This window comes from Pinus tabuliformis, chromosome 9 (assembly GCF_031772625.1).
Source record: "Pinus tabuliformis cultivar Carrire ecotype Pingquan chromosome 9, CPIR1, whole genome shotgun sequence".
NCBI lineage: Eukaryota > Viridiplantae > Streptophyta > Pinopsida > Pinales > Pinaceae > Pinus > Pinus tabuliformis.
In genome coordinates this window covers 1,249,520,044-1,249,532,598 of record NC_142307.1, presented here as the reverse complement: position 1 = coordinate 1,249,532,598, position 12,555 = coordinate 1,249,520,044, and positions in this window count along the sequence as shown.

The following is a 12,555-nucleotide window of genomic DNA, read 5'->3' as shown; positions in this document are numbered from 1 at the left end:
CTAAGGTCGAAAAAGCGACACATGCAACATCATACAATTTCGCTCTACTAAACCAGTCTATAATTAGGTCATCGCGGGAGATTGGGTATACCTCTTTCTTTGGGAATCTAATTGTAATTAGACTTGTGGGGTTGGAAAGAAGACTCAAAGGGATATCACAGACGAAATTATAGAACTTGGAGATATGAAATTACAGAGTTACGGGCATTTCCATATCAAGCTCATACAATGAGGGAAAAAAAAAGGTGTGTAGTTTTTTTTTTTTAATTTTCATAAGCCTTGTTTGAGAAAGTAGTTTGAAGTGATTCAAAGGGAATTGTGAAGCATAATTATTATTCATTGATGACCCGAAGAAAGAAAATGGAAACACCTAGTAAGCAACCTGAAATCTCTACTATGACACATGAAGAAGAGGAAGAAATGCAACATGATATATCAAAATTACGAGACCAAGTGCAACAAATTTTTCTCTCACAAAAAGTAACTGAAGCTAAGATGGATGGTTTAAAGAATGGAATGAAAGCTAAGATGTATGACATGGAAGCTAAGATGGATGGTATAGAAGCAAAACTTAAAGGAAACATGTAAGATTTGAAGATAGATTTGACAAAGTTGCTACAAGAAATGCTTACTAATGGCGAAAGGATAGTAAAGGAAACTCGTGATGAGAAAAAAAGAAAGGTTAGTCATGATTTCATAGACTCTAACATTGAATTGAAGACCCTCCATGTTCGAAAGATCGATATGCGGAAGTTTGATGGAAAGGATCCCGTAACACGGATACTATAGATGGAGCAACATTTTGATCTCCATAATGTGAAAAGCACACAAAAGATATGCATTGAAATTTTATATTTGGAACCCAATCAGTTTGTATGATATCAATGGCTTTGCTCTCATAAACAAATTCTCACTTGGGAATTTTTTATGGAAGAAGTGAAAACACATTATAAGGATACAAAAAGCAACACCTTTTTTAGCCAATTGATAAAACTCAAACAAAATGTTCTTAGGGAATTGCACACATCTCGCTTAGGAGGGAATTCAGGATTTTTAAAAACTTACCACAGGGTTAAGAGGGAATTTTTTTGGGATGGCCTTAAATCTGATATTCAAAAGTTTGTGGCGGAATTTTTTTTTACAACAAAATAAAGTTGAGATAATTAAGACCCCAGGTCTATTACAACCTTTATCCATTCCAAGTCAATGTTGGGAGGAGGTTTCAATTGATTTTATCACAGGTTTACCCAAGTCTGAAGGAAAGAGTGTCATCATGGTGATAGTTGATAGACTTACCAAGCATGCACACTTTTATGCATTATCTCATCCATTTAAAGCCATTACAACTGCTACTGCATTTATGGAAACAATTCAAAAGCTACATGGAAACCCAAGGATTATTGTAAGTGACAGAGATCCTATTTTCACTGAAAATTTTTGGACATAATTATTTTCTTGTCTGGGTACTCAGTTAGCTCATAGCTCATCTTATCATACTCAATCTGATGGGAAAATTGAGATAGTGAACAAATGTTTGGAAGGATATGTTTGTTGCTTTATATCTAATAAACAGACATAATGAGTCAAATGGTTGCCTCTCGCTGAATGGTGGTATAACACTTCCTTCCACACTATGGCAAAAATGACCCCATTTATGGTGCTTTATGGATACCATCCACCATCCATCACGTCATGTTTAAGAAAAAAGTCTAAGGTTCAAGTAGTGGAAGATCACATTGAGCATTAACAAAATGTTCTCCAACTCTTAAAGGATAACCTCACTTTGGCACAGAATAGAATGAAACAACAGGCAGATCAACATTGCAGTGAAAGAAGTTTTGATGTAGATGACTAGGTATTTCTATGGCTACAACCATACAACCAAGTGTCCCTCAATCAAGTTAAGAAGGATAATAAATTATCACAAAAGTGTTATGGTCTGTACAAGGTGGGCAAAAGATTGGTACTATGGCATAAAAATTGGAATTTCTTGCATCTTCCCGAGTGCACCTAGTTTTCCATGTTTCATGCTTAAAGAAGGTTATAGGTAACAAGCTCCCAGTTAAAACAATATTGCCAAAGCTTGAAAAGGAAGGAAAAATCATATTTGAACCTAAAACAGTCACAGAAACAAGAACGCAACAGCTGCGAAATTGATCAATTTCATAGTATCTCATCAAGCAGAAGAACTTACCCACTGAAAATTCTACATGGGAGGATGAGAATTTTATATAGAAGCATATATAACTACTCAAGCATTGGGGACAACACTTTTTTGAAGGAGAAAGGCATGTTAGGTCCCTATAATACTAGTGTATTCCCTTATTATTATTGTCATTGAACCCATTATTTTTATGGTTTGTGCCCATGTGGTCCCCATATTGTCAATATTATACCCCATAGAAGCCCACTATTTTTATTGTTGTGCCCTTATATTATTATTGTTATGTCAGCTCCAATTATATTGTGACCCTTAGACCCCTATATATAGAAATGAGGTCTTGTCATTTGTATCATCCAATAATTGTTCATTTGTGTAATGTAATGGGGGTTTCCCCCTTGAAGAGGCTACATTTTAAGTCATTGATCTATCTCTTTCTTCTATTTTGTCAACTGGTTCCATAACAAAATGTGTGATCATCCATCACACCTAGACAATGCACATAAGAACAACAACATGGATGTCATATCATCAAAAGTATCAATGAAAGCTTCAACATGTAGCTTCTCCAAAAACCATAAATAACAATATGGCTAATCCAACTGATATTCAAATAGGAAAGAAATATATCAGAAATAAAAATACACTTCAAACCTCATGAAATCCCCGTGAAAACATGCATCTCGTACAATATGCATATTCGTCCTCATTCACTCTTTTAGATATGGATGCACATCCAAAAATCTACATGCAACTAATTATGCAACTATATGCTCCCTCGAAGACCATGCATGCCTCAGTTTTTTATGGGAGTTCCTTGTTGGTATTTTCTCCTCCAAACTTTCAAATGTTGATCCTGCTTTTTATTGTGAAATTGGCCTTGCAAGTTATTCTTCCTTTGATTGGATCTCCTAAAACACATTGGAAACTTGTAATCCTTATCCTTGTGGCCAATATTGTCATAGAAAAAACACCTTATGAGACTAAGGAAATGAGGAATAGGCTAATATCTTCTATTGATCTAATTTTTATTCCTTGCATATGTCCTAGATTCAATATCCATATGAAAGCATTACATGAGAAACAATAGTCATAAAAAGGACTATGATACCTGACGGATGGTGATCTTCTTTACATGCATGCTTGAGATTGTTTCTCCTTTGGATACTCATTTTGATTAGATGGTATGATATCTCCACTACTGTATATTGTTGCTATATGTCCATGTATTCCACAATTATAACACATCCCAATTGTATTCTTCTTTTTTGGCCTTCTTCGCCTGTTCTTTTTCTTCACGCATGGTTGTTGATTCTTATCTTTCTCACTACTACTAGTTGCTCCAATAATTTATGATTTTATTGTAGATGCTTGAGCATTAGTTTTAGACCTTTCTAATTCCTCCCTTGTAGAAATTGCTTCAAACTTAAATTTTTGGCACTCATATTCTAGCTCCTTATACTGCTTCCTTAATCCATTTTTTTATTTTTCTTCTCTCTTCCAATTGAGGTTTTTAGATGTGAATTTTTTTCCTTGAAGTCATGCTCTTTTTCATAAAAAAATTGTAGTAGCATTCTTTGATCTTTATTTTCAGTTGTGAGCCTCTTAATCTCTGCTTCTAAGACCCTTATCTTGGATAAATCTTCATATTTTCAATTGATATCATCTTCTTGTCCCTCTATGTTGATGCTTGATCCATCACTGCTATTAATATGGCTTTCATATTCATCTTGTAAGTGATTGGTACTTCCATCTTCTTATTGTGAGGATGCTTGATTTACCACTACAATATGTGTTGAATCCTTTTCATTTTTATCCATTTTTTAAATATAGAATTTACCTCCCATATATAAAATTTGCAACTTGTCCAACATCTCTTTTGCAGTCTCATAATGCCTCACATAAAAATTAATGCAACTTGAAATCCCATGCAAGCTAATGTTTTTAGCCTAATCATTAAATTGATCTTTAATTCCATATTTGATGGAAAAATATTTTCACAACGAACAAAAAATATGAAACCAAATTCCCTCTCAAAGTTGCAAATTTAACTCTGTGAAGAACTTAGATTCCTTGTCGATCCATTTTTGAAAAAAAATGTAAAATTCTTACCAATATGTTGGAAACAATGTTTAATATTGAGAAGGGGGTTGAATCGGTATAAAGGATAGTTGAAAATTTTCTACCAATTTATATTTAACATTTAGACTTGGAAATCATTGTGTCAACAACCATTAACCAAACATAAGAGTAATTGTATCAACTAATATAAGAATATGCATAATGAGAAACAAACAAATGAGACACAAAGGTTTAATTTGGAAACACTCCAAGGAGAAACCCACCCAACATTGTTTGGTTAGTAATGTAAATAAGAGAACCTACTCTATTACATCAAATTTTGTTTGTGAGCCATCACTCACTCGAAGCACAAACTCCCTTTGATTATTTTCTAGCAGCCACAAAAGCAAGAAGCACGAACTCCCTCCTTTTGTAGACACTTAATCAACTTACCAGAAGTACCATATGAAGCACCAACTTCATGGATTCGTTGCAAGCACCAAAATGCAACTCCTTCAATTTATACAAGCACTAAATTGTAGGAGGCACCAACCCACACTCCTTACTCATACACCGAATAGAGATGGAAGCACAGACTTCTTGTATGCAAATCCCAACCCACATTCAATAAGGAACTAATATTTTCTATAATTTGAAACCAATTTGCCTGATTTCAACTCTCTCTTCACCTCTTCCTTTGTCCCAAACAACATTCTCTATCCTCTTCTCACTCTGCAGCAACCCACTATCCTTCTCAAGAGAATTCACTAATACACAAACCTCACTCCACTTTGTCCACTCTGTAGCAACAGTCACTCTCACACATAACTCATTTCTCTCGACCCTCTTCTATTCGACAGGCTCTCTCATCCTTTCACAACATCATAGGCACAGTCTAGCCCTCTTTCCTTTGCATAGGAACTATAAGCCTCTCTTTGCAACACATGCACATTTTGCCTCTTCTAAGCAACAAACACATAGAGCTCTTCACGTAACTCTCTCACACATAGCTCTCTTCTCTTGACCCTCTACTTATGCACAAGAACTCTTGACCATCTTCTCAATAGTGCACACCCACACAATGCTCTCCATTCAACTCACTGGAAATAATGTTTCTTCCCCCCTTTTGTACAACTACAATTCTGGGTTTTGTTACTCTACTACACAATGGTCGATGTTGTCTCTATTGTCCTCCTTTTTCCTATGCTACATAATGAACAATGTTGTCTCTACTCTCCTCTCTACTACTTTAGTGTGTACTTTAGCATGACACTCCATCCTATTGTTACGTCTCATTTCTTGAATTTTGCAGCTCCATTATACTTGAGTATGGGCACTAGATTGTTTCTGATACTGAGAATTAAATCTAAGTCACCTTGGAGACTCTAGAAAGGTTCCCCATGCTTATTAATCTTACCGCAATGCTCAAAATACACTCTAGCATTGATTTGTTATTTTTGTGATCAGATCCCCTATCCTTGAGGCTCTGTTCTTCATTTAATTAAATTAAGCATGCAAGCAAGATTAGAGATGCCTTACTTCTGCATGAGACAAACTCCATTATTGACTCCTCCATGTCATGGTCCTTGCTGCCTTGACTAAGTGTTTCCTTACAATCACCATTAATCTGGCAGCATTGAACTCTCTGTCCACATTTACCAAACTTTCAACTAACCCATGCCTACATAATCAACTCATGGAAAATAGCTAAAAGCACGAATCTGCCAAATATGGAGAACTTCTCCCATAAACATTCACCATTACTCCAATTAAAGGCCTCAATGCCAACACTCCCATAACTTTTCATAAAATGATTTGCATTCACCATAATAGCTTATAGGCTTATGGCTTGGCCCGTTTATGCCTTAGTACCTCTTCTGTGGCTCTTCTACTTGTTTTCTTCCATAGGAATAGGTGTTGTGAGCTTTGGCTAGGCATCTAGGCGCTAGAACTCCCTGTTGCCCCGTGGAGGCTAAATTACCTTTGTTAATATTATGTGCCCTTGGTCACCAAAAAAATGAAAAACCATCGCAGAACACATTCATAAGGCCCCACTTCATATGAATATGTTTCTCGAGATAGAGTTTGGATGCCCTAGTTCCCATAAATTTTCTAAATTGAATTTCAAATTACTTACGAGCTTATGGGCTTCCGAGTAGGAATTCGGCAATTCGAACTCTCCTAACATGATTGTTGGCATCAATGCCAACATACTTGCTTCCACTAGCCAATGCCAATTGTCTAACAATTGCCCCCTTTCACATTGATGGCCAATCCTCATGTTGTTTACAAACTTCTCCTTACATGAGCCACCAATGGCTTTTGTTATCACCAGAAAATGAACACCTAGCCATTTCTAACCAGGTGGATCGAAATACGTTGTCTGGATTTAATTTTACCATAGTAAAATTACTTTCATTGTGGAAAATAATTTAGTAAACCATTTTTATTAAATTATTTCTTGATTTAAATAAAAAACCCCATGAGAATAATAAGATAAATCATTATTTATTTAATTTTCTCTAGGAATTATTATTAAATCGTTATTTAATAATTATTCCCTGTCACATTTGACTAAATCGATTAGGAATATGTAAATAAATCATTATTTATATGAATTTCCTTATTTATGTTATTATAATAATTATTAGATCACTATTTAATAATTATTTTGATTTCACACCTTTCTTGTTTCTCGCGAAATAGTTAATAAATAATTTTATCTGTTAATTATTTCTAAATAAAGGAATTTAACCATTTTAAATTCCTTTTCCCTCTCCAATAAATATAATAAAGTATTCCAAGTAGTTAGATCTGAATTTGGTCAATAATATTTTATGATTTTCCATTTTCGAGATTAAATCCATACTTTGCTATATAAAATAGGGTTTTTCATTCATTCCTCACCATGATCATTATCATCATTGACATTATCCTCATTTTCTTGAGCTCCCATTTGAGTTCTCCATTTTTGGTTGGGTTTTTCCCACATTGAGAGAGAAAATCTATTTCTAAAGCACCAAGAATATCAAGGGATCCATGCCACAGAGGGGGACTTCCAAACCAATTTGTAGGTCTCATATGCCAAGTGCTATCAATAAATATTTATTTCTTTAAAATCATCTTTCCACTGGTTTATTATTATGGATATATCATTTTACTGCTACTTGTTTTAGATCTTGTTTTCTTTTACTACAGATTTTCCATTTGTGTTGCAAATCTAAAGTGACAACATCCATTTACTTGTTGTTAGGGTCACTTGTCACCTAGTGACTTAAAGTGATGGTTTTTGGTACATCTTCCAGGAATTTTCATACAAATGGCGACTCCACTAGGTCTTTAGTTACATTTGTCGTCAACAAACAACGACTCCGCTGGTTTAATAACCAAGTTCTTAGGTGATTGGAGTTTTAGAAATTTTAGGGCTTATTCAACCATTTTCTAGGCCGCTCAATTTTATTTCCAATTTTAAGCCCTATTTTGTCTTATTTTCAGATTCTTAAGGGTTTCTGGTCTTTTTCGTAGGTCACAGGTACCATCGAAGTAGGAGATGACAACATCTACCCGAAAGCTACTCATCGAGACAAGCGGGAACATACCACACTTTTTTGGATATTTAGTGTGCTTCCTCTATCCAGAGCACATTTTTGACCCAGAATCTATGCTAGCTCAAGAAATAGGTCAGTACCTATGCTCCCCTATTTTTCTAATTTCTTTAAGATCTTTTACAGTTTGTCCAAAAGTGTTGTCTGCATACTGGTTTGGGTTTTTCAATTTTTTTAATCCATCTCCCTTAGGCCTAGATCCACTTTTTTTGTCTCTTTGAGGAAGGAAATATTACCCTCGGGTTTAGAGTACTCCTCCACATTTCTAGGAAGACATTTGCTAAGTGAGGAGTCTAGGGTTTTCAACATTTTTAGCCTCTGTTTTTCATATCTGATCTATCACCTTTCAGATCCATTGGATAGGTTTATTTTTCCTTTTATCACTTTATAGTTTGGGTTTTCACTCCCTAGGATCCCCTTGAGCATCCTAGATATAAGAGATTCATACCTATCCTTTAGAGAAGTTGTCACCTCTAATTTTTGTTGTCTACCTGCACCATTTTCAGCAACCTAGAACCTTTAGATATCAGTCCCTTGACATCAGATATTTTTGGCTTCTTTATGTGTTTTTGAGTATCATGTTTTCCTTCTATTTCCTATCTTCCTAGCCTCCCTTTTGGGTGGGTTTGTGTATGCTTGATTGACTATTTAATTTTATGCCATTTCAGATTCATTTACAGTATTTCAAGATTTTAGTTTTAGCAGCATATGGCATCACGAAACATGCTTAATTAACTCATACACTTGACACATATTTTTCACAAACTCACACCTTAAGAGAATGAGAGCTTGGTTAACACAACCAAGCCAAGACATTAACCACTACACCTTGATAAATCAACACACATAGATTAAGCCCACTTGGGACTCAGGGCCAAACAATCTTTGTAGTGTAGGTGTAGGGTTAGTGGGATAGGCTTCCAATAACACCTATCGGTCACTTTTCATTGAGACATAAAAGTTGTCATATTAGGTAGCTTAAAATAATTCACCATCCCACTGTCAAAGTCGCACTGTGTCAAAAACCCAATTTAGAGGGGGTTTCTGCTAGGTAATCATGCAAGAAGTTCTCCTTGGGGCTACCCAACATGTGGCAGGGAATTTCGTGTGGTGGCTCACTACCAAGAAGCTCAAGACTCAGCCACCCACATGGGACGAAGGTAATCACAGTGACCAATATTAGGAAAACACCTTACAGGACTGGCTGTGGGAAGCAGTTGGTCCTCTACCCCACCTTTCTCATGACATCTCTACTTGCGGGGATGAGATCCTGTCAAGTAAAAAGTTCTTTGGAAGGCCATCAAAAATAGTAGATTTAGGATTCTTTGAGGATTTAGATCACCTATAGGCTAGAGGTTTTTTTTTGATAGGACATGTTTGCTTTCATTAGAGTAACATCATTAAAATAGTTATTTTACACTTGGCACCACTGCACTAGGTATTTGCTTTCTATTTGCTGCTCTTTTCTTCCTATCATTATCACTTAGTATAGACATCATAGTGCCTCCAAGACATTTTTTGCATTGAATTCAAGAGCTTCAACCTCAGTTCCCATTAAGCCATATCATTCCTCCCCATTAGGAGTGATTTCATCCTCCTAGTCCTCCACCGAGTCATCATTTTAATTCTGATTCAGATTCTTCTGATTAATCCTTTGATTCTGCATCCCCTCATCCTCATGTAGCCATCATGTTAGGCACCAATGTAGGTGTAGGAACCTAGGGTGGTATGCTAGGTTCCAACCAAGGAACCCCCATTAGCGAAACCTCAACTGGTGTGGTCACTACGACTCCCTTACTTCCTTTTGTCGCTACTCTAAGTCTCCCAGAATTTAACTAGCTCATCAATGATACTCTTCTCCATGATTCCACGTGGCCAGCAATGCCTACCAAACTCCCCTCAGACATCCCTAAGTTTGAGGGTAATCTTGGAGAAGAGCCAACAAATCATGTTCACTCCTTTCATATGGTGTGTTCATCCAATTCTATTACGGACGACTCCATACGTCTTCGGTTGTTCAAACACATGCTCAGTGGAGCTACTGCGAAGTGGTATGTAGACCATCCTAGGGAAACCCATTCCACTTTAGTGACTCTTTCCACAACCTTTCTTTCATATTTACAATTACCTCTCCATTATGGTATTGGTTTTGAACTTTTGACTTCATTCCATCAAACTTCTGCCACTCACCTTTCCAACCATGTTCAGGAATGGCATAGAAGAAGGACCGTCTGTCGAGCTTGTGAACTCGAAGAATGATTCTATATGGATTGGTTTCTTAGATCGTTGTTGGACCCCATTGCAAAATATGTTGCTTCTCATTTTCCTCAATCTGAGGAAGAAACTCTCTAGATAGTTCTTAAATTTGACCCGATTTACACCCAGTTAGGTTATGTTTACACTGTCATCCCTGATCTACCTCAGCCTGGTGTTGCTAATGCGGTTGGGGAATCTCATGCTACAGATGCCATTGTTGGAACTCTTTCACACCCCCAACCATAAGCTCCTCCTCAGATGAGTTAAGGTTAACCTTAGGGAGGGACCAATCCCATGTACAACTTTTCCTAATGTCCCTATTGAGCCACATACCCTCTATACGCTTCTTTGCCCCTTGAGGTTGGAACCTACCCAGGAAGCTATAACGCTTATACCCGTGAAACAGGACAGAAGCATATACCTTTGATCCTAAACGAGAGATAAACATAACATAGGGTAAGTTATAGATGTAATTATCCTTCTCCCCATACTTCCTTTAGTCCAACTACTAGCCAGTAAGTAAGTCCCATGGGAGACCTTAATAGACTTCTTAGTCCATGCATTAAGAAGTTCTTATTAGGGCATTCCTTATCCAGGTCCCAGCACACCATATGCATATCCCTGTCTACATCAATCAATGCTAGGGCCAGTTTTTTCCCTGCCTAATTATACCAATGTTTCCCCATTTGCGTATTATCCATATGCACAGCCTGGCACTCCATCTCCTTAGGTACCAGTGCCTCAACCCTCCATGCCTGCTTCCCCTTTGCCGTAGAAAGCCCCTCCTCAGCAAGGACAAGTGTACACTCAGTAGAGTGGTCCCAATCCCTCGAATCCCAAGAAAAATAATAAGGGGAATGGAAATAGGAACTAGTAGTAGTAAGGTAATTAAGGAAATTAGGGTGCTCAACCCAATGGCCTTCAGGGTCCTCCACCTAACCCCACAACCCAGCAATAGGGTGATCATCCCAAGCAGTACAAGGGTCTTCGTATGAACAAACCTTGTGATTATTATGGATTCTATGGTCATTATACTCATGAGTGTCCCCTATTACCTCAAATGCACCAAGTATGGGAAGCTCAAGCAGCTTCTCGAGTATCCCAACCTTTTGCTCCTCCCCCTCCTACTTCATCTCAACTTGTTCTGCTTATCGACACTTTCTCTCAATAAGGGTATATTGTTGCCCATCTTGCACAAGGCCAGGCTGCTCAAGCATCTCCTCTAGCTGGTCATCGTGATTATCATATTCTCATGATGAATTTTGATGAGGTAAATGGTGAACAAGTCAACCTCCAAACTCGATTGCGTCAGTATTTCTACCCACTTGCTAAGTCTGTCACTGAGTCCCACCCCAAAGTGTCAACCGAACCTCTATCGACACCCAACAGTACCTTACAAATCCCTCAACCTAAGGTCGAGGCTATACCCAAGATCCCCAAAGGTCCATTACATCGAAATGATACTTCTTCTAAAGCCGCCCATATATATAGCTTAGTAGATGACTTGGTGTAGTCTCCTGTTTCCATGTCAATGTTGGAAGTCCTCCAGACGTGCCCATCACAAAGAAAAGCTCTACTATCGTCTCTATGCACTGTAGATCCTCAATATGATCAAATTATTGTCTTCCATGTTGACAAGTCAGATAATCCTCCTTTACCTTCATCCATTGCTTTCAAAATTCTAGTCTCCATTCGAAACGCCACTATCTAGTGGTGTATCATTGACAAAGGCACATCCACTAGTGTGATGACCACCAATATTTAGAAACAACTTGGATCCCCTAATCTATCCCCGTCCACCATCACTTTTCATGCATGGGATGGTCACCCCTCATAGCCCCTTGGCTGATATCGCAACTGGGCGCAATTTCCCGGCCACAGTTGCTAGAAAGATGTATGTATTGACATCAAAGTTATCGATGCTCCTATTGACCATAACATCCTTTTGGGTTGTAGCTATACTTACACAATGTCAGCTATCACATCTAATGTGATTTCCCCACAATGGAAAGATCGTCACCATCAATCAATTGACGTATTACGATCCAAAAGCCCAAACTTTGCCACATACCAACACATCATCTGTGCTAACAATAAGACTGTCTCATCTAGTTCTCCAGGAGACTATAAAGATTCGTCTTCTTTTGGTGCTTACTATGGCCCATCGCCTACTCCTCCTGAGCCTAGCTCATCGAGTTTTTGCATGCTCCAAGCATTGCGGGGCACCCTCAAATGATCCACTATGTCTACACAATAGTTTGCACCTTCACAACCTGTTTTTCCTAACTCAACTACGCTGAATGGTACAACTCCTCTATGAGCACCTCCTTTTGCTAGTGTCTCTGCTAATCATTTTCCACCCAGATCTTTTCCCCCAACCCTAACCATGAGGGAGTTGTTCCACCAGGTCATTACCCTTTTGGCCAGATACTGTTCTTGTTTCCACCTCCTGGAGTTTATTCTACACCTGTC